Below are 23,499 nucleotides of genomic sequence, written 5' to 3' on the forward strand. Positions count from 1 at the left end.
CGGTTCATTCTTCAACTCACTCACAGCTCAAAGAGGAGGGTAAATAAAAAGTAATGTGATAGATGTTTCCTATAATGTGGAGTTTTGCAACCGTATGAAATAGACGTTTTCAGTTGGTTCTTGATTGTCTGGCCTTTTGAAACAATGCAGTGTTGTATAGTCGGGCATTTGTCACTGTCAGTGTAACACTGAAGGTCGGAGAGTATGTTCAACTGCGTTCTTATTACAGGGGGGGGACTGTACGGCCATATAACATGTAAGCAGTTATGTCAGTGTGCTGCCTCTGTGCTATCTGCATGAAGCACTTTACACTCATGCATAATTTCTCATTTAATACAAGGTTGTATTGCAAAATGAATGCGCAATAACGGAGGGGATCTTTGACTTAAATCAACATTACTGACCTAGAGTCACGTTAATAATTAATTCGCACCACTAAAACAGCAGAGGGAGATACCAGTGGCTTTTGGATACGCTGGGACAATGATGTGCCTCAAGAAATGCCTTCCAATGAAATCCTGCAAATCAGCACAACAAATACCGGCTCTCTGGAAATTGCTCTGGCATATTTAGTGTTGTGGTGCAAAGCCATTGGAGTGGTGGATAATAGCAATGGTCTGTATAAGTGCGACTTTGAAAGGCGCTATAAATATGCAGTGCAATTTTGGCATTCACGAGGGCTGCTCGCGGTGTTGCTGGATACATGCATTGTCAACAGCATGTCGGCGAAGCTTCTCGTTCTCACGTCAGATCACAGAATGCATCTGTTTTAAAGGGCATTCCATAAAACATGGGCTTGAGAGCTGCGGCGTGCGATTTGCAGTTGGATCTTGTAGTAAAGGGAAAGCAATTTGACTTGTATAGCACATTTCGACAAAGTGCTTCACTCGGGTTGACTCACACGCGTGCTGAATCTGACATTTTAGCTGAAAGCAACAGAGGTAACAGGAAATGTCTTATTGCATTTGTCACCTTTTTATTCCTCCGGTTTATCTGTATTTTTATATAAAAGCCCTTCTAGTAACAGGTGTCCCGAAACTGCATCCACTCGACGGTATTCACATCGGACAGCTGTTCTAGTTCGTCAATGTTAAAACTGTATCCTGACGATTAAACCATAAATAAATGCATTCACATTGCAAACAACAGGACCAATAACGCACCCTGGTATTCATATATGTCCTGTAGCTGTGCAGGGGAAAGTTTGCTCATGAAAAGTTCAGGCCAAGACAAGTTGGCCACAGCCAAACATTTTTCCTGTCAAACAGCCATTCAGCTATTAACAGCTCCATTGTTTCCCTGGAGTCGTTTATTCCAGGAAAAATTGTTTTCATGGCTAACAGCAAAACGGAGGACGTGTTGATGGACACTGAGATCAAAAGCATTCTTATTTGATTTGTTGGAACCACCTCTTCTCATCATCTGTTGTTTTTATAGAACCATAGACTATAAACTTGATACATTTGCAAATTAACTGCAGAAAAATGACACCATCACAGAGAAAGAACACGTTATATATCCGTGCGTTTACTCAGATGCAATTAAAACATGTCGACGTCTGACAGAGGACACAAAGAAATGAAGCTTGATCAATACAGCATCGTTTCTTTTCAGAGACGCTGTCGTGGTCACTCAGTAAAACGCCACCGACTTCGCTATGGACAGAAAAATGTCGACTGCAGCACATCGTTAGCTAATTGGCTCTCGCTTGCTTAGCAAGGTTAGCTCGTGACAATGATGTAACCCAAAAAACAAGTCCTCTGCTTAAACAGGGGTTTTGTGTCTGCAGACCAGTGTAAACACGGACAGACGGGAGGAGTTGAACAGTTTAGTTTAATATCCACTGAAACCCAATATTACTGTGACCACAGCTCCCTCCCCGACAAAGTATCTACACATCTGCACGAGGCCGAGAACTAAAATGAGCTCCCGAAAGTCTGAAGCATATTAGCTCTGCTCCTGACTTCATTTGACATCACTCAGAGTCGTGCTTCATCCTCCTCATTACATTCTGTATTAATTCACAGCCTCATTTCATGCCTCAGGTAGGATGGCTTCGTTTCTTTCATACAGTGTTAACTTTAGCAACTGGGCTTTATTTGGGTTTAGTCTTTATTGGTTTTAATCAAATTTAAGTCGTTTCATTGGTAGTTTTTATGCTAGTTTCTCTTTGTCTCAATTTCATTTCAACACATTTATTCTTTTATATCATCAGTGGATTGTGAGAGCACAGACATCACCATCTTTGTGTCAATGTGACCCTGCTCTTCGGGCTTATCTCGGTAGATCCACTTAGTACTTTTTAATTCTCATACAGAACAGTTGTTCCTGAGGCATTACCGCAGCCTCATGGGCTGTTCACTTCAGTCAACTTGTTCAATAACATATTATTAATTTTCTATGTTTAATTTGTTTAATCATTTGTTTTGCCCTCTGGAAAACAATTTAGATCAATTGCCGACTTACATCCTGGAACTGAATCACTCCTCCTGACAGCAGCTTTTAAGACAACCAACTAAAAATAATATTTCCTCCACATCCAGAGCACTTGATGGGCACATTATTTTTTTATAAATGTCAGTGCACTGTCCGCAGGTTTTCACAGTTTCTCAGCTGTCTGGGTTTCTGCTTCTGGTCCAATTCTCAGTGGATTGTAGATGAATTTAGTTCTTCCAACTTTGCTTTTCTTAAAAAACTTCTGCCAAGGAGGCTTCTCTTACCTTCATCAAGGAGGTTTTGTGGAAAGATGCAGTATAGATCAGGAAACAGCCCAATTGTTGTTATTATTTTTGGGCAGATCCAGACCAGAGGCGGACCCAGGAAATGTTCTTTGACATTGTGAGAACATTTTTACATATTTCTCAGGGAATAATTCATGGATCTTGATGAAAAGAAATCCGTCTATGAGTGTGTGCAGCTTTATGGGTTAAAAGGGACTTTTGGGCCTAAAACACGTCCATTTGCCAGTCTTTTAAACTATTATTATTATATATTTTTTAAGAATGATATAAAGTCATAGTTCAAGTTTGCAAAGGTTAATTCTTATTCAGTTTAAGTCTGTTGTGTCATCATAAAAACAGGTGAACAAATGCTTTCCATCATCGTTTTGAATAACACAAATCAACGCTGGCTTCCCAGTGTAACGTTTGTGTTTACTGTATGTATATGAAGCTTCAGTATTTCTAATAGAAGCCTTGTTAAAGCTCTTCTTCTGTGTGAAACTCTGCTCGTCTGAGTGGGAGGTTTCTATTTGAGCGAGCGCGTGTGCCTTTGCGTAGGTGTTCATGTGAGTGAGGGAGCGTGTTCCTCTGGTGCTCGCTGCTTGACTTCATATCTAATATCCAGAGACTGTGTGACAGTCAGGCTACGACATGATTCTGCCGGTACGGTTTGATTTAAAGTAATAACATGCGCCCTCGCTCACTATATTGTAACTGCTGCCGGGGGTTAAATCACATCAGTGTCAAATGGAAATTATACAAATGCTGACGTGACAGAATAGAAACCGACCTGTGCTGTGTGAATACTGACAAAATTTGATGATGTGCAATACGGCAAAAGAAATCAGAAGTTTACTCTGTTTCTGATTCTCGACGGTAACTCACACTGCAACGGAACGTGAGTTATTCAGATGTCATTTTTCAAAACAGACACATGATGACCAAATTTGTTAATTCACCTGCAGGAGACATATTCTGAATGTCAGTGGACACCATCTGTGATGTATAATTATTGTCAAGGTCCTTTTCTCCTACCTATGGATGATACATTCTTGTTATGAGGGAAATGCCAGGTTATATTCCTATTGCATGATATATTATTAGGTTTAATTACCCCCCTGTTGTCTGTTTCCTCTTCCATCTGTTGCATGTGCCACACGCTGCAGTGAAGAGCCCAACGGGGGAAACACTGCAACAATAATTATTACTCCCATGTAGACAATCCACTGTTGGTTACTTTCCCTGGCGATACTCATTCTTACAGTTTATTGCTTTCAGATCTATGCATCCAATTACACAGTCTAAAGACAATTGCCCAATTACATTTGCTCGGATTATTAAAAGAACACTCAAACATTATGGGGTATTTATTTGTCTGAAATTTTTAACGCACTGTATAAAACCAGCTGTTAATTAAAAGCCGGTTCTCCAGAGTCTCCAATAAATCGAGGGGGTGTGGTTGACACGAAAAGGGTCAGTGGGAAAGGATCAAGCCTTCAGACTAATATATGACCAATGCACTTATCAAACAGGGGGAATTAGAGATGTGTGCCTGCCTCAGATAAAGGCCCATTAGCTTCTGCAGTGGAGGTAAATAAAGACATCAGCCACCATTTAAGGAAACACCGTAAATTGGCCTCAGCTTTATAGTTTCTTCGTGTTTTACCGTCTTGTTGAGTTCTGAAAGTAATGAAACAGCTTAGCTTACATTAGCATGAGTCTGGGATACAGACCCTGTGTCATTGTTACACAGGTTATGTGTGATTGTCATGATATTTTGGGAAAAACACCCAAGATCAGGGGCCTTTACCTATTGGCAGGATTAGCAGTTATTGAGGTAACTTCTGGTTTAACTTTGTTAACTTGTTTAACTTGTTATGATGCTAGTTAACATCTTGGCAGCTGATCCTGACAAGCTAATCTGTTCCAGAGCAGTTCAAGATAACAGATAGAACCTTGTCTGGAGCCCAGCTACTGACCAATCATTACTTTATTACATTACATTTCATTTAGCTGACGCTTTTATCCAAAGCGACTTAAGTGCATTAAACCATGAGGGAACAAACCCAGAACAACAAGAATCAAGAAAGTACAATTTCTTCCAAAAAGCCAAACTACAAAGTGCTATAAGTAAGTGCCATTTAAGTGCTACTAGATTGTTAGTTTAACATTTTATTCAAGGTATAGTCGGAAGAGGTGTGTTTTTAGTTTCCCTCGGAAGCCCATCATCATTCTGCGGGATCCTGACAAAAGGAAGTTTACAAATAATTCCACATGAACACGCTTTTACCAAGATGGGGAAAGATAACGGAGAAAGTTGGAGCATCGTACAACAGGATATCCAGAAGGGGCGATGTCAGGTTCAGTGACGCCTGAGAATGAAAAGAGATCCGAGGTTATTTGAACTTTCTTCTTAGTGCAGCGACTGTTGTGTAGCTCGGGGACACAAACCAGCCAAGCAGCATCAAGTGCGAGGGCCTGAATAGACATCTTTCTAGTTTGAAAGCCTGGATGTGATTATTCTTCTCGTCTGCTCAAGGCCAGGTGACACGGCACTTCTGACTTCTCTGTCCTGCGTAAAGCAATATGAGGTTTTGTTCCCTTTCTAAACGGTGTCGCATTGCAAAAAATAAGAAATGTCAACAATCCGACCCTGCCGCCTCTGCTTTGATCCCAGCACTGAGAGTCGGTAATGTGTCGGCAGTCATTTCTGGAATGGCACACTACTAATCCTTCTAATGCTCATTCACAGAGTGCGATGACCGCTTATACAGGGAGAGCGATCTATCACAACATCCTCCATTCAAGGTTGTTTTCAGCACACTTTCCCTGGGTGTTCTGATATCCATCTGCGCCGCCCATAATGGATGCCATTTGATGATTTTTTTTTATTTTTATCCTGCATTATCCTCATCTAGTTTAAACCCGACACTTTAGCTTCCAAGGTTCTCGTCTGACAGCTGCTGATTTCCATTTGTTGTTGGAGCTCAGGCAGTTTTGGTAGATTTGTGACCTCTTAAGCTGTCAGTCTAACAAGCGTTGCTAATTAAGTTACAAATATCTGCCAGCGCTGTTTTTATTTCTGAAGAACATTACGGTTCTTTTGACTTAAAATGAATATGTGACTTAGCAAGTAAAATGGAAATAAGCTATTTATAAACAGCAAAGAGGTAAAAAAAAAAAAAAAAGAGCTGTCTTGTCTAATCCATTTAAATGACCTACATTATTTTTTTTTTTTAAAGTTGAAGCCTGTTAACCTCTTTTGGCAAAAAGCTGGAGCATTGATCTTCTCCCTCTTGATGACAACCAGGAGTCAGCAGCAATTGATTCAAATCAATTAGGGCACCAAGTTTCCTGATAGCCATCAGGAAACTTCACGGCGTGAGAGGAGGCAGCATCTGAGAAGCATCCCGTTCACTTGTGTGCACGCAGACGTAACTCTCGCTGTCAGAGATTATTGACAAATAATCTATATGGGGCCCACAAGTCTGGAGCACACGGGAGGAAATATTTGTTTGCATTATTTGAGCAGCACATTAGACGGGGGAGCAGAGACCAGAGCAGCACTTCAATGTGACATTACTATATATTCTTTTTTTCTCCATTATCTCCGAGGTTGTTTTCACCTGTGTCTGTTTGTCAGCAGCAAAATCTACGGAACCGATTTCCATTAAAACTTTGTGTGGGGGTTGGGGCATGACCAAGATAGAACGATCCAGTTTAAATGGGCCGGTCCAGGACTTTTTAAAAACTTTTTTTAACATGGTGAGATAGGGCTTGATCCTTGGCAGAGGTATTCACTCTCTGAGTTCCCTTCGATTCGCTCATTTGTTGGTTCATTTGTTAGAAGGATTACTTATATACTGATTTCCACCAAACATGGCGCGACGGGGCCTCAGAATAACCCATTAAATGTATGTGTGGATTAAGGGGCAGATGCTGGAATTTTCTAACATGCAGAAAAAAAAATAAAGGTTATCAGACAATTCTGTTTCTCCTTTAAAATTATATTTTATAAGAACTAGACACACTGTAAAATTGTTTAATTTGGTGCCTTTCTACTTTAAAACGTCATGTTTCATGAACACGGCTTAAAAAAACAACAATCAAATAAGAGAAGTGAAACGTGGACCCAACATTATTAATATAATTGGACAGCTTTTGCTGCAAAGTTGCCGTTAACGATACGTTCTCCAAAAAATGTATTAAACTACCATCTGAGAGAAGATGGTGGACCTGTCCCCTGAATTAAGAAAGTGTGCTGCTGACTCTCTGAAATGTTCCCAAGCAGACATCTCCCATTTCCGCTTTGCCAAAGAACAATATCACATTCAAAAACAGATAATTTCAATAAAGAGCATCTATTCATTCATGGATCTGTGTCTTGGCTTCCTTCACGGGGGATATGGATTATTTGATTCCATGTACAATTCTTTTGAAATATCTGGTATCCAGTTAAAGCCCCATTCTTAAATATCAAATCATTCTTTTATTAGAGCCTGATTTAACTTGTGGAAACTGCAGATCTGGAGCAGTGTGCACTCATCAGGCTGCAACATTATAAAAGATAAACCATTTTCTCATTTCTGAAACAAAACCCAGTGATTCACTGCCAGAGCAGACGCGCTGTGCTCATCATTGCCAGAGATTGTTTTTGGTGCCCTGATTCATCCCTTTCATATGTTAGTGAGGTCTACACAAACATTTTCACACTTACTCAAACTATCACTCTTACTGCTCATATCACTACTCAAACGTAAGAGCAGTGGCTATAATATCCCACAATAAAACAAGTCCTATCCCAGTAGGGTCAGCTGAGAACAGTGTTTCCCCTTCCATTGCCTCTGGCATTGGGGGCAACCCACCAAAATATATTTTAAATAGATGCAATCTGGCGATGGTGGCGGTGATGCTAGGAGCTCTGCCGCTGTTGGCAGGGAAGCTAGTCCAGGCCAGAGCGCTAGCAGCTCTCCAGCTGTTACAGCTACAGGCTTCGACCCATCTCTGCCGTGAATGAGGAGACACTGGCTCCTGGAATCCTCCTGGAATCCTCCTGGAATCCTCCTGGAATCCTCCCGGCTCTACAAGACACGACGCCGGGGCCGGAAGATGCAAAAGAAAATAAAAACACGAACATTTAATTCAACGACATAAAATCTTGCAGCACTCAGACCGTGATCAAAATGTCAAATTTTTATCTTTACGCAACAACAAAATGGGGATAAAAAAAAACTGAGATAGATAACCACCACCCCCAAGACGTGTTGTCGTTGACAGCCCCCCCCCCCAATGTAATCAACCGAGGGAAACACTGGATAACAAGCAATAACTGTGTGCAGCCCCAGCACGGATCATTACAATGCAGCACAAGTGTCGCAGACACCGGCAGGCGACCACAGGCTGTCCATAATCATTGTTTTTGGCTGGTGTCACACGTCTTCAAGCTCAAAATATGTTTACAGGGTCAATCACCTGCCACCTACTCAGTCTGAGTAATTGAAAATGACAACTGTTACATATTGCATTTCCAGCGGAGAGGCAATTTGGTTAGTGGTTCTGTGCTTCAGTAAATACTTATTGCATCAGCGGGGTCCTTTGCGCTTTACATAAGCAGCTGCTCAAACGACCTCAAGATGTTGTAGCAACGAGTTTGCATTGCACACTGCGTCTGACAGTAGCCAATGAAATCACCCGACGACACGACATGCAGCAGGAACACTGTGTCTTTGTACAGCGAGTGAGCGATAGAAATTAACAAGAATAAACCCGATACAGTACGGAAAGACTGTCTCACGTTAGAGTCCTTTAAAATATGTAGTTATGTAAAGAGGCGTCTATAAAATCAATATATTGTTCACATTTTACTGTCGCTGTGAATGTAATGAAGGAAATATTTGCAGGAGCCACAGTGGTTCATAAATAAAAAATGAGGAATTAACAGAATACTAAATCACGGGAGTTGTTTGCCAACATTAGAATAATCACGTTGCTCTAAACAGCATTTACGTGGGCTTGGGAACACACTAGTTCAGCTTTTAGAGTAATGAAAGCTAATCACTAAGATTGTGTGTGTGTCCTTCACTCGGCTCCCATCAAATAACATTAGCGGCCCCGCCCCAAAGAGAACGGCAGTCCTACTTGTTTCAATTAGCGCTGCAGTGCCATTAACAAAAGTAATGAGAAGCACTCTCTTGGATTGTGGTCCAGATGCACTGTAGGGTAAGGCTGGAAAACACGACTTTATTAATAAGATAATGAAGTTGGATTTATTGCGCCGGTTATCTCTGTGGGATACATAAACCAAAAATAAAAGCACCGGGAGAAGACAAGATGTTCACGCTCGTCATTCCTAGAAATTACGACGTCTAAATTCTGCTTTTATTACATATGCATTTTTCAAGATTTGCTTAGAAGCTGCTTCCAGGAGAAGTGGGCGTGTTTGAGATGGTTGAGCATTCATGGATTAAAGCGTGTCAATCATTTGATGCACTTTAAGTAAACAAGCTTTGACAGTATAATAACACCAGTGTTGTATAAGGCTATCTTTATGCTGCAGGTTATTCCACATAATAGAACTGAAAATGAAGAAAATCAACGACTGACTGTTTTTTTTTTATTAATAGATGTAACAGACATGGTTAAACGTAGGAGTTAACGAGAGATTCAGCATTAGCGAAACCTAATGTATCAGAAGATGTCACAGGCTATTTTTACACTGGCTTCTTTCCACTGGACTTCAGCAAGTGTCAGTAATCTGTCAGCAGAGTGGAGGGGATGATTCCACTGCTTCCCAAATCCTGTCAAATAATAATCACATAACATTCAGGGGCCTTTTCTGCACTTCATCCTCTTCTTTCTTTCTCTCTCTACGCACACACGTCCTGTTTTTGTCCATCGCCATCTATACAATTCATAAGACCAGGATAAAGTTTGAGGAAAACAAAGTTGAAAAGTTTTGTATCACCTACGTTTTTTAAGGACGAGAGGAGCTATAACTGATAAGAGGTTCATACGGACACGGGTCACTAAACTGGCCTTACAGATGCCTGCAGTTTAAATGACTCTTTTAAACCAGGGCCTCTGAGAGAATAAATAACACTAAATGTGTTGGAACTGCACAATAAGTGCAGACTGGTATATTCCTCTATTATCGAGTTTATTACTTGTATTTAGTCATTCCATAAAAGCGTGACAGTGCGGCCTGTTTCACCTTTTCCTTCACTTATGCCTGATGAAAATAAAGATAAAATTTATGACAACAAAAGTCCCTTTATGGGACAATAAAGAAATAGTGGATTAACTACTCAGGATATTACAATGATAAGTAGAACATGAGTTAAACAACTCATTTGCATTTCTGATTTGTATGAAAGTACCACTCAGATGAGTGTTTCTGCTGTAATTCAGCTCCTGGATTGGAATCTGGGTATTAAACGGAGCATATGGAGCGATGTATTATGGTTATTAGAGGATTAATATCTTATTTAATATTAACATCAGCACAAGATTAATACGAACATCAGTATAATAGGATGAACCAGATCTGAGGGCGGGCAAGGTCACAGCAACCTTTTCATCCGAATCCATGCATATCGAGTTTTTACATCCGAGGGCTCAGAGCGAGCGCTTTTTAACCGGCTGTGTCAAGAGTCAAGCTCTCCTGCTATGAGTCATGGTTTTGGAAATGATACAAGACATGTGTTATCTGTTTCGTACTTTGAACCACAGACTGTGTGCTTTGAACTCAGCGGACGATTTCAAACTCTGTTTTCCAAACTGCTGCAAAACTCACCATCCTCCATTTTGCCACTTATCTCCTGCACTCCCAGGTCCAGCCTGGTATTGTTTTCACTACCGGCAGTTTCAAATACGTCCGTCCGTCCGTGGACAGGGTTCGTCACACCGTGGTCAGACCATACATAAAGTGAACGATAAGAAAAATATCCTGGTTCATTTCCTGAACTTTGACTTTTTAGTTTGGGCCATATCCCATCTGGTAACATGGAGGGAACAGGGTCTATGAGCTACACTGCAGCCAGCCAGCCACTGGGGGTGATCAAGATATTTTGGCTTCACTTTTTTGGGGTACCATCATATCATCCATACGTCCAACCCAAGAGTACTCAAGTAATAATATCGTAATAACTACTTTGTACTCATAGAAACTAAACAAACAAAACCGTTAGCATTCCTGCATCAGACTTAGCACTTCCTAAGTTACTGACATGTCACCGCCACCAAACAAACAAACCCAGTCGGCTTTTGATGCCCGTTTTGTGAGCTGCATCCTGAAATGCAAATGCAATTGTTTCCGTCAATTTGCTTTTCTGCATTCCGACAGGCAGCGCCGGTCAAATGTAAATGAAAATAACTAATTTATGCAAATGTTCCCGTTGTTAGCAGTCTAATGAATTTTAATGCAGGTTATCAGTTCTAGAGCAAGCAATTCACAAGAAAATAAGAGGCTTTGCTTTACTAAGCTGCTGTCTGCTGTGCAAGCTATCAGTCAGAGAGGATATTAACAGAGCACAGGGAACCTCTTTAATCAAATTTTGTCCAAAGAAACAACCACAATCATCCGTCGTCTTTCTTTCAAAACTTTCATACTATCCTTGAACCAGTTGAGTAATGCAAAGGGGATTTTGATGGCCGCTTATATAACAGAGTTGATGGATACTCTTTATTACAGTGGGAATATAAATTAACCGGCAATTTAAATGATTGACTGACTGAAGGTGATGAATGCGAAAGGCAAAATAATTTCCAACTGCACTTGATTTAATCACAATACACTGATTTAACTGACATGAGGGAGAAAAAACAATACAAGAGCTTTACCCCCTCTTTTAGATTAGCTGTGATTTCTCTGCAGATAAAGAACCACATCCTTTCGGAGGGGTCAACTCCCTGAAGCGTGTAAACACGGAAACAATAAGTCATTTCTCCAAAACACAAAGTGCTGATTACTTACTTTAATTAACTTCAGTTTTTCATCAGCTCGTAAAAGGCCACGAGGGAAAGTCAAAGTCCTTCTTGTTTACCCAGTAAAGACCAAAAGCATGTAAAGGAGGTAAATGTGCGTAATGGAGGCTGTGGTGCAGTCGTCCAGAATGTTTAATGTAAATAAAGCTGCCAAATACTTAATCCCACAGGAAAATGAGAAGTGACTTAACTGCTGCAGGCGAGGGGGGGGGGGACGGACGGGCCCTCAAGTTGTGACTATGCATGACTATCTAGTGTGGATGAGGAAACGTATTAATGTCCCGGGGCTCACCTTTATTATTTGTGCGGATTAATTATCCGGGTTGTAATAGAAACGATCACCTAATGTTAATGTAGTAAATTGGAAAAATCGCTTATTTAAATTATCGACTCGGGAGTTTGTTTTAGTACAAACGCTACCTTATCAGGCGAGGTTCGCGAACGTGCTGGTTCTTTAGTGGGGGGAGGCTTTGTAGATAAAATAAAACTGATTAAATCGTCCTCACACGCCGGTTGCTGCAGAGAACACAGGTAGACTGTACATAAAAGGTCACAGCACAAACAAGAACAACCTTTTAAAGCTTTAAATCTTATTAAAATGGCATTCAAGGTAAAGAAATTTTGTCCATTTGCTATTAGTCTCAGTCCCCAGCCTTTAATCTGTCCACTCTTCCAAATGAAAGACCGGAGGGATGTGATGGCGAAGAACATCGGGCTCAAACAAATTGCAAAGCATGAACGCATCAAGTCAGAACAAATCCTCATTTCGTAAAACAACACGTGCAACTTTAGTTCCCGAGCTACAGTCGCTTATTCTCTATGATCTTAAAGCAGCACAATATAGTTCTTTAACTAAAAAACTAAAACAAATCTTGAACTTGTTTCACAAGATATTAAAAAAGGAAATAATTTTTAATAAAATCACACTCACATCCCTCCATTAGTTCCTAAGTTACAATTAATTTTATACCATTCAAAGAAGCTCACAAAATGATTTCCCTGTCACAACAGAACAAAACTCAATTCACAGGTTTCATTGTATTTCCTCAACATACGGGCTTTAATTGTTGGATGTTGGTTGGCAAAGTTTTCTCATGAGCTTCATACATAATTTGCAGAATACTGTAATCTACTAGTTCCTCAAATGTCAACAACTTTAACTGAACAAATAATGGGTTTGAAGGATCTACATCGACTTCTACTGATGATTCTTATGGCTCTGTTTTGTAAAGGAGGCTTGCCTGCAGAGGATGGTAAAAATATATGGATGTAATAATGGGAAAATAAAAATACGAAACCGTGGCGGGACAAATATAGCAAATATAGTGCAAACAGTACCCTGTGTACAACATGTGTGTTTAGAGTAGCCATGGTTCTTTTACTTGTGATTACTTTTTGATTTGCTGGTAAACAAATGCACGTGTGTACCGCTGTGCACAGAGAGGCTCGAACCACAATCTGTACTTGTGACAGCAGGAAAATGTAGTTTATATGACTGTGTTTTAATGGTTTTATACCAGTCGCTCTGAAATGACTTCCATGGCAACAGCGGGAATGTCCATACATGTGGGTGCATTGACTGATCTGACTGTTTAGCATAACGCGAGGCAGAAACACCCCTTGGGTGAAACCATTTCTAACTAGAGTGTGGCCAGACACGTCTCATGCTGTGATCTAATGGCGGAGCTACTACACCAGAGAGTCACATGTTCAGTCTGAGATTTATCACTCCTCTGATAGGAGGTTACCCCACTGATGCTGGGACATAAAATGTGCGGCGTGACAACAAAACGCTTGTCGTCTTCTTCTCGTTGTCACCGTTTACTATCAACCTGCTTATCTCTGAAGCCATTGTTTCAGTTGTCCTGAACCGACCAGTGAAGTGGAAGCAGCTTCTTATTTCGCTCTCCAAATAATGAGGCCAGGCGAGCTGATTGTGCTGAAATAATAAAAACCCATAACCCCGCTCTTCTGCTTCGAATAACACCGTATGCATTCCTCATCTTGACAAAGATTCCGTCTTATATTTGTTAACTTTGACTATGCAAATAATTGTATTTGTCCCTTTCTTGAAAGAGCAATTTTGGCTTGTGCTGTCCTATCCTTTCTCAAAGGAGATGACCTTTTGGTGTATGTAAAGCCATTCATCTGTAGCGCGCCGCTCTCACACGAGAGCTGAATGATAATGATGCTGTCGAGCAGAACCTTTTATAATAAAGTTGAACCTCAGTGCAGTGATGATTCTGGGGAGGGCCCCAAGATATTTTTTATAACCAACCTGCATGCGACTATGTCAGTGCTTACGATCATCTTGATATGATTTCAACAGTAGCTTGAAAGTGGAAGGAGACATGTGATGCTTTTTCAATTTCTCTTTCCTGGAGTGTGTTATAAAGGTTTTTTGTGTATTTTAAAAGTCCAAAGTCTGTGGTTAAAGGAAGCTCCTCTCCCCCCACTGCTCCTGAAATGCCTCATCAGTAGTCTGGCCGATACTTCTGTATCATCTTGCCCCACATTTGCATAACCCCCCAACAACAAAGCCAGGTAAACAGGGGCAGAGGCCAAGATATTCTACACCTGCCGGAAGCCGTGTACAAATCACGACGGTGTGGATCAGCTGGCCAATCAGATTAAAGTAAGCTTTATCGGGTTGTGGGCCTTAAAGAGACAGAAGCCACCGTGTTTCAGACAGAGGCTGAGAAGAGGGGCTGCAGCAATGTGCAGTCTGAGTTAGGTGATGTGTTTTAAAGCATAGAATTATGGCCCAGACAATGTTTCACATGCTTTTCAAATTGCCCTTTATTTGAAAAATATGGTGTGGACACAACATGCTACGCTGGGCTGAATCCTTTGATGCATTTGCTCTGGTGTTGTTCACAAAGTCGAGTCCTCCTGTGTCTTTTGGAAACTGTTCTTAATAAGGACACAGAAGGTGCCATTATTGCTCAATCTGATGGATGAGCTGTTGGCTGGAATGTGAAACTGCCCCGGCCTCCACTTTGGTTCAAGAAAGAGCTATTCCTTGAGGGGGAGACATGCTGTGATTGAAGTATTTACGACAAGACAGAAATGTGATGGCACCGAGAATGTGGGTGACAGTGACGCATGACTGAACAGATTACTGTGTACAGACTGTAGAGCAGCCCCCGTTGAGTTGTGATGGCCGACTTTATTGTGCAGAGGTTAAAAGGCTCACCTCTCAGGGAGCGGTAATACTCTACCCCCCCCTGCTCTTTCTGATATAGCAGTCCGCAGAACAAAGGCCGTGTCAGCACAGCCGCCCGAGCCCACAGCGGACGGTTTGGTAAACCTTAAAATGCAACGTGACAGGACCCTGAGTAAGACTGATAGAATGAAAGATCCTCTAACATCTAAATGTCTCTGCGCGCTTGATGAAATATACCTTCCCTTCAAAGCACTCGTGATTCCACCTAATCACCAAAGTCTGTTTGTTTGATAAAGCCTGGTGGAGAGAAGTGTTTTCTCTTGTAGAAGAACCTGTTTTAAAAGCAGGAAACACTTCTTGATGCAGCGCGGCACTTAAAGCAATTACAGAGGACTACTTGAATAAATGCGGTTTCTCCGTCTCTGCGGTTAATATTAATCACTACGAGGAGCTTGGGATGGAAAAATGGAATTTCATTCTGCTTTAGTTCCTCCAACTCAAAATTATGCATATTCCTTTTTCCGAATTCTTTGTGCTCTCTCTCTTTTAAATCCCTTCTTAAAACTTTAATGCAACTTTTTTACGGTGTGATTAACATTGGCTTTTATTTACACTTGCTAATCCCATTTATCTGTTAATGTGTTTTCATCTGATTTTATTGTTCTGTTTTCTCTGCTCATACTCCAAAACCATTTCTTACTTTTATTGCACTTTGTAACAATTTAAAAATGCTAAATAAATTTGTATATGTTATTTCAATGCATTAAGAAGGTATAAATTGAATAGGGAGCATAGACTGTATGTAAAGATGTCTCTACCTCCACATCTACTAACATGGAGGAGGTGGGATTTATGACCCATACTGCAGCCAGCCACCAGGTGGCGATCAAGACACTTTGGCTTCACTTCATCTACAGTCTATGATGGAAAGTTAAGAAAAATACTTCTTTAGCATTAACAGTGCAGGAGCTGATCGAGCGACACTGGCTTCGTATCTTGGCTCAACAATCGCCTGTAGAGATAAGACGTCCAGATGTGCACTCCAGCTCGAAAATATATTCTGCCAAGTATAACAAGACAGTGAAACTATTGTGAAATTGATTGTGGTACCTTGGTTTCACTTGCAGGGGGAAAACAACTGATAAGCCTTATCTTATGTCAGCTGTGTTGCAAGTTTCCTCCATTGCTAATCAGTGCTATTTTTTTTTTACAATTAAAATCCTACATCCCATTAACTCTGCTGCTGCCGCTGCTTCTCGTCGTGGTTGTTGTTTTCTCGAAGCACAGTCCAATAATCCAGTTTTACTTTTACAGCGTTGGGTTTTTTGAAAACTGTGAAGCAAATAAGCTGTAGAAGTAAATAAAAACCTGCATATATTCAATTAGACAAGTTAAATCCTTTTTTACTGGAGCCAATTTTGCTCGTCTTCCACATTCAGAGCTATGTGCTGAATGGTTGTGTCAGAAAGCACAAGAACAAAAGGCCGATCCACCCTCTGCAGCATCTGACCCTTCATATCCAGACGACTTGGCGAGACACAGTCTGTTATTATTAAGAGACACACAGTAACAACGCGAGACAAGAGACTAAATACTTTCTGACGTTACATTAGTTTCATCATTGTAATGACACACTTACTTAGACAAGGGAGAGGGTCATTACTGACTGATTGGCTGCCCTGTCTCTCGGTGACATGACAAATGGACTCTGCATTTTTCTGCTCTTCGTTTTTACGGGTCCCCGGCGCCCCTATCTCTCTGCCTCCATATTTTTTTTTTTGTCCTTCATCTCATGTGTCATGAAGAGGTGAGCTATAAATTATACTGCCTTTGAAAGAGAGTGCCATCATCTGCTGAAGAATACAAGTGTACCTCTTGTGGATTTTACACAGCTGCAGACACGTAGCCGTCTGATCCGTTTCAAGGAAAGCTGATACTGGATGATGTATCAGTGTCAGGGTATAAATCCCGCTGTCAGTCTCAGCTGCTGCTATCAGTTTATGTCCTGTGAAAATGAAATGGTTACCTGAGCAGATCATCACTATTTACACTGATTGTACACTCTGTTGTACAGCTGTGAAGTCCTCTCGTTCCCAGACTGCAGGGCAAATTTTCGAACACACCGACAGCAATAAAACCGGGGGGCCTGCGGGAGTAGCGAGCGAACCAAGGCCACGCAGACCCTCGACTTTACAGCTTTTACTCGCTGTACGGCATAAGCCTGTTTCCGACATCGGGACGCTTTCCGGGTTTTCACAGCCGTGACTAGTGTAATCATATTTTTGCAGATATTTAAGTTTATCTTGCAAAACCGAAACAAAAATAAAGCACTGGGTGTAAGTCAGACTCAGCAGGACAGTGAATTAATAGACTCCACGGGAAACTGATTTATCAAAACGGACAACCATATCTTGCCGACCTGTTTTCGTTTACCATCCCCGTTTAAAAATATTTCCGTGTTCAGATACTCGTACACTGTTGTACATCAGCATTCTGTGATTCCCAGTGCGTTTCAGAAGTTGATTTGTGATAAAAAATGTTGTAACTTACTTTCTTTTTTCCCCCTCAACATGTCTTATCTTCTTCAGTTAGTGAGTTTGTACGTTTCCCGGACTATCGACGACCTCCTGTGAACTTGTTGCCTTCCGCCGTGGGTGTTGTGCGTAGGTGGGGAGAGTGAGAGCGATAGCGACGGCGACAGTGAGAGCGAGAGATCAAATTCTTCATATCCCTTTCTCAAACTGTATCGTGTCTGAACAGCACCACGGTCTGTTGAAGCTACTGTCAGCTCAGAAATTGGTATTTCGGCCTTTTCTGCAACAGATTTGCTTTCTGCCTAATGGCTGAACATCGGCTCAGAATACTGAAACCAGAGAGAAACCCTTGATTCAACCTGGAATGTATTATCTCATACAGTACGTTCTCTGTTACTGTATCGTAATACTTTACTTTATGTTTGGACTCACAGAGAATCACCACGTGCCTCTGCAGCCCCTCTCGCCCCAAAATAGAACCATTAAGCTCCTTTTTTATTTGTTCACTTTCCAGTTTAACTGCTCTCATAGCATCTTCTCCTCCTGCAGATGTTTTCAGCAAGTAAGATCTAAAATCTAACTTTACACTAACTGGCCGTATTCTATCTGCACGGAAAAGGCAAACCCACAAAGCTGGCAACTGGCTGCTGAACATAGCTGGGGATTTAAGAGCCGGAGAGCCGTTCTCGTGAGTTAGTGGAAACCTAAAACAGAGCTGAAAGGAGATCTGATATTGCAACTCAACAGTGCACAGGTGGCAGGAAATATTCCACAATACTAATTTCGGGTATGCATTTGCTGGGTGTATAAATAAGCAACTAGAACGGCACTCAATAGAGTGCATACCTCCGCCAAGGCCTAACAGTCCCGTTAAATTCAATCACGCCGCACCAAATTGCACACACTCATGGTTATGTCTCCTAAATATGCCTGATGTTTTTTACTGGCACAAAAAAAACAACCATCCAACTCCTACAAATTGTTTTACTGACAACTTAAAAGCTGTTAATATGTTAGCGTTGTGTTTACAGCTTGTTTCGGTTGCGTCCAGGTAGCCAGAGAAAAAAAGAAATATAAGGTTAACAATAGAAATGTCCGTCCATCCATCAGTCTGTGATCTAAACTGTTTATCCTTTGAGCTGGACAGGTCACACCGTCCATCACGGGGCTGACATATGAAGATAAACAACCACATTTAGGCTTACAGGGAATTTTGAGTCTCCAATTAACCTCAGCTCCATGTCTTTGCACCATGTGAGGCAGACACAGTACAAAGAAAACCCATGCAGACACAACACGGTTCAACAAGATGGAGTCGGTGCCTAATCTTGAACCAGTTCTTTATGTTTTCAAAAGGGACAGAGAGAACATGCAAACTCAACACAGAAGGGCCTTGGTCGGCTCGCAGGTTCAAACCCTGAATCCTTCTTGCATGTGGGGCGACAGTGCAAACCACCGTACCCCTGTATTGCCTACTATAGAAATGTTAAATATTGTAATGATAAGACAAAATAGAAGTATCATACTGTGGTGTAAAGGGGGAGAAATACCTTGATTTGGCATCAACTGCGCTGACGCTGTCACGAGCATGAAGCTGCATCCTGAACAGGAAGTGCCACAGAGTCATTGATCAACAGGCTCATGGTGAGAAGTGATGCTGCAGAACAGTGGCCCATGCACTGGCTCGTGGGTCCTCCTGTCAGTTCCATAAGATCTGGGGAGTAAATTAAAAGATAACACAATCTGACATGTTACCTTTTGATCCGTCACCATTGTCTGACACCCCCACCCCACACACACAATCCCCCAATTTCTCATATTGTGACAAGCTGACAATAATATTCTCAGACCCTGTGACATATCTCCGGGTAATTGGTTCCTCACCTCTGATCTCATCGAATGGGAGGTGTGAGCTGTCCGGCTGCAGGCCAGGAGCACCTAATGTCCTGGGGGCAGCTGCTTATTATCTGTGGACAAGACAACGTGTGTGACTGACTGTGATTGATATTTGTTTAATTTTAAGACTGAAACATCTGGGATCATGTCCTGTCTTTTGAATGTATGCTATGTCCATTAATTATCATTTAAACTAAATCTACAATTCTGAGCATTAAAAAGTTGAACTGCAATTCAAGTCTTAAAACTTTATATCACCTGACAACGTGCAACTTTCTGCTGCTTATATTTCACACATATTTTAACAGCAGCTTGACTTTTGATTCAATTGTGAGTGCTGTCTTATCTGAATCGATGGCTGGGACCTGGTTTGACTCAGACGAAGCTGAAATTCAACATGTTTTTGCCCTTTTCCCTTTTCCATAAGATTGCTTTCTTGCAAGAACAGAGACAGACAGGGAGACGGTGCCAGAGCAGAGAAGAGTCTTCAAAACTATATCCAACGAGGGTTTCCTGGGAGGGGCACGTAGTCCCATTCGCTGCGCAGAATTTGAAAATTCCGGGAAGGAAATAGGATCTAATCAGCCCTTTAGTGAATCTGTGTGGATACGTGTTCTAGTTTTATTCTCCTACTGAGGCGATGCTCGGATTGAATAATGCATTAGCTCTGAACAGGGTGATGTAATAGAAACTACAGTCGGTCAAAGTCATGTCTGCTGAGCTTCAAGTCTGAGTCAACCTCAGTGAATGTCACATATTTATCGGAGTGATTTGCTGGATTTTCAATTGTGTATTTCTTCAAATGGAGGCCGGGGCCTTCATTTACCTCAACTGCAAAAGGTTACTGTGAAGTGTTGTTTGAAAACACGACCCAAATGAAGGCTGGTAGAAGCAGTGGGGATTTAATCTAAAGGAACGCAGGCTTACTCTTAGATTGCACAGGTGTAGGCACGAAGAAATCCAAACTCAAAGCAAAACTCGGCAACGTGAACGAAAACAGAAAGTTTGGGAAACACCAGGATATGAAAACAAGACTGAGCTGAAGAGATGCACCGAGAGAAATGAGGCTGAATGCACAAGGGAGGTTTGGTAAGAATTGAACACAGGTGAAACACATGTGGGCAGAGCAGACATTTACATGGGCAGGAAACAGGAAGCAGGAAAAAGACCGGAAGTAAATGAGGTAAGACACACACAAGGTATGTAACTTCAAAGTAAAACAGGAAATAAGTGTCTAAACACAAGTATTCAACCCAGAAAGTCATGGAATACAAAAAACTAAATGACAACTTCGAGCCGACAGCTCCAAAAAGTGCAACAGCAAACAACATTTACAATTCATTCATTTAAAAACATGAAAATTCAAAAGTTAATCCAAAGATCCCGACAATAACAGGCCTTGTAAAAGCAGTGCCATCTTTTAAATCACTTCTATCCTTGTTTCTTTTTCTGTAAATCCTACAACATTTGATTATCTACAAATGTTAGTATTTAACATTTTATTTTTTTATTTTATTTTATTTATGATTTATAAATTTGTCCTAATGTGTTTGAATCCCATTTCAACTATGTAAATATGTAATTGAATTTATTAATATAATTATTATTATTATTAGAGGCAGGAGTCTATTTCTTATTCCTTCTGTTTGATAAGTATATTTGGTTATATATTTACATTATATACCTGCAAATTAACACACATAAAACAAAATAAATGTTGGTTGGTAAAGACAAACTCATTAGTGGACCCTGTAGAGTTTAACAATTAAAAGAAAATCCCCATTTTTTACACACATCATAAAAAACAACAGACAATGATCGTAGGCCGAAAAAATCCAATACAATACAGTAGACAAATATTTGCTCGCGGTGTCCTTGACACAGAAGCGGCTGCCGACGAAATGATTACATTATCAGGGAATTCAGGAATTTTAACTAGCTGTTGTCCAGCTGTGATAACAGATAGAGAAAAAAACTCTGGCTGAAGGCATTTTGTCTTCCCCAGCATCCTGACAGTTTTGTTCCACTGCCCATTTGTCAACAGTGATGTCCAATCGCTCAGTGCCAGGCGGGCAAATCAGCACCTTGTCACTTCTCGAAATGACAATTTGAGTCTCAGTCAAGTCTGCAACCAGTTTGTGCCTCACAGCCACTCGCTACCTCCGAGCGGGCGCTAAAAATAAAGGCAGCCAATCTGCAAAGACAGGCTTGCATGTCATCCGCAGCACTGACCACATTAGAGCTCTGAGGTGACTTCCAGATCGACGACTTTTCTTTTATCAAAGGGAGTAGAGTTGAATCGGGAAAAAAGCTCTGAGCTTTGGCAGTTTCATTCTTATTGCACAATAATCTAAATAAAACCAGAGGATACACATCACAGACAATCAGCCGTGTAATAAAAGCTATTTAAAATGACTCTGCAGCCCAAATTGAAGACACAGATTATTTAACATGATGCGAAGCTTGTCACAAAGCAGATCTCGTTGTGGCAATTAAGGGCGAAACACTCCTGCGATTATCATATCAGTCATCCCGGGAAATAAAAAAACATTTAGTCACTTTAAGATTCCCATGCCCTGTGACTGTTATCATTACTTGTACATATTCCACGCACCCTGATGCAAGCACGTTGAATTTAGTCCAAACCAACGGACAGTTTGTCAACAGATTCAAACGCAGATGCCGAAAACTGTTATCTTCAAGACCCGTGTGTGCGATTGCCTGGTGGCGCCGCTTTTGATCAGCTGACAGCTCACTCATTAAAAAGCCCCTGGATGTAAGTGCACGTTGCCAAGAGAAGCATTTTCAAGGCTTCTTTTGTATCAAGTGAGTGTTAACGATGAGCTGTTGTTGCAACAATGTCGAGGATCGTGTGCGAACCGTTTGAGAACAAACTGCTAAGCTCGCCGCCTTTTTCTCCATCGTCAGCCGTGAGCAAACAGAAAAACAGCATCTCCCTGATTGAAGTCCCTCTTTCATTGCTTCGGTGTGAAATTCTGATCTATAGCTTTATCTCCCCCCCACCTACTGTACATGGACTTTGCATAACATTTCTAAAGCAGCCGGGGTCCGTGCTGCACACAGTGAAAATCAGTGGGCGTCTCTTTTACCACCTACCTCTGCCCTGTGCTTGCTTTTATGAGGGGTCTATAGTTTTTTGTCCACAGAACCCACTTTAGCTCCCACTCCACATCGGGCCTGACTCTCCAGTCTCAACTGCTTTCTATTGCTTTGCATTTTCTGCTCTTCGCTGAAAGTCAAAAATGCTGTCTGCAAATCACTGCTGAAGTCAAATATTATCAACGTCAGACGTTAAATTGCAGTAAAAGCACAACAGCCACTCACTGTATGATTATTCAGTACAGAGAAAATAATCGTTAAGGTATTCTGGAATAAGAGGAAATCAAATCTGTACTTTGAAAAGATTATTTAGGGAAACAAAGGTACAACTATTAATGTCACATTCAGGACTTCCTCCCTTAAAACTTGACAAAATTCTATCGACCCTAACTTTAAACAAAATTACCAAAACTAAAACCTCTGGGAGAAATAATCCTGGAAAAAATACTTTGAGATACGTCAGTGTCATAAGTCTTTGAGAAAATTTAACATGCAGGCGACTGACTTTTTAGTTCAGCCCCTGTCCCAAGGTTTTACGACCTGTACTGCAGCCAGCCACCAGGTGGCGTTACAGATGCTTTGGCTTCACTTTTATCTTTCTAACTATTTCACTATATGAGGTGTAACAGAAACAAATCTCTAATAATATAATGTAATGCAGTTAAAAAGCATCACAAATGACATTCTCCCAAATTATGAGGAAGTTCAATCAACAAACTATTTCTATTATAAACTTATATAAACTATATTGCAGGGCTGTGTGTACTGTAGAGCTAGGTGTTCCTAATTAACTAACAACTAAGTGCACGTGTCACAGTAACTTTGTTCATTACTTCAATTGCCTCATAGCATTATCACTAAAAAATGACATGAAAATTAGTGCTTGTCTCAGGAAATCGGGTGTAAACTGTGAGTAAAATCAGAAACTTTCCTCAGATCCTGTCGTGAAATAAGCAATTAACTTTAATATGTATGGGACCAGTGGAACAGAGCAGCAGGCCAACTCCCTTCAGTCCCGCCTGCTGAGCACTCAGTGGAGCCCGTTGTTTCAGTCACAACATAAGGATTGAAGCCTGTCTCG

At 41.1% G+C, this 23,499-nt stretch overlaps 1 long non-coding RNA gene across 1 annotated transcript; it reads right to left on the reverse strand.

Annotated features, from left to right (window-relative positions):
- Positions 1 to 7,578: 7,578 nt before the first annotated feature.
- Positions 7,579 to 17,523, reverse strand: LOC124851623. Its single transcript, XR_007032609.1, has 3 exons — positions 17,419 to 17,523; positions 16,741 to 16,873; positions 7,579 to 7,801 (listed from the first exon to the last, which is right to left on the reverse strand). It is a non-coding gene; the product is annotated as an uncharacterized LOC124851623 (long non-coding RNA).
- Positions 17,524 to 23,499: the final 5,976 nt, after the last annotated feature.

This window comes from Hippoglossus stenolepis, chromosome 4 (genome assembly GCF_022539355.2).
Source record: "Hippoglossus stenolepis isolate QCI-W04-F060 chromosome 4, HSTE1.2, whole genome shotgun sequence".
NCBI classification, from domain to species: domain Eukaryota; kingdom Metazoa; phylum Chordata; class Actinopteri; order Pleuronectiformes; family Pleuronectidae; genus Hippoglossus; species Hippoglossus stenolepis.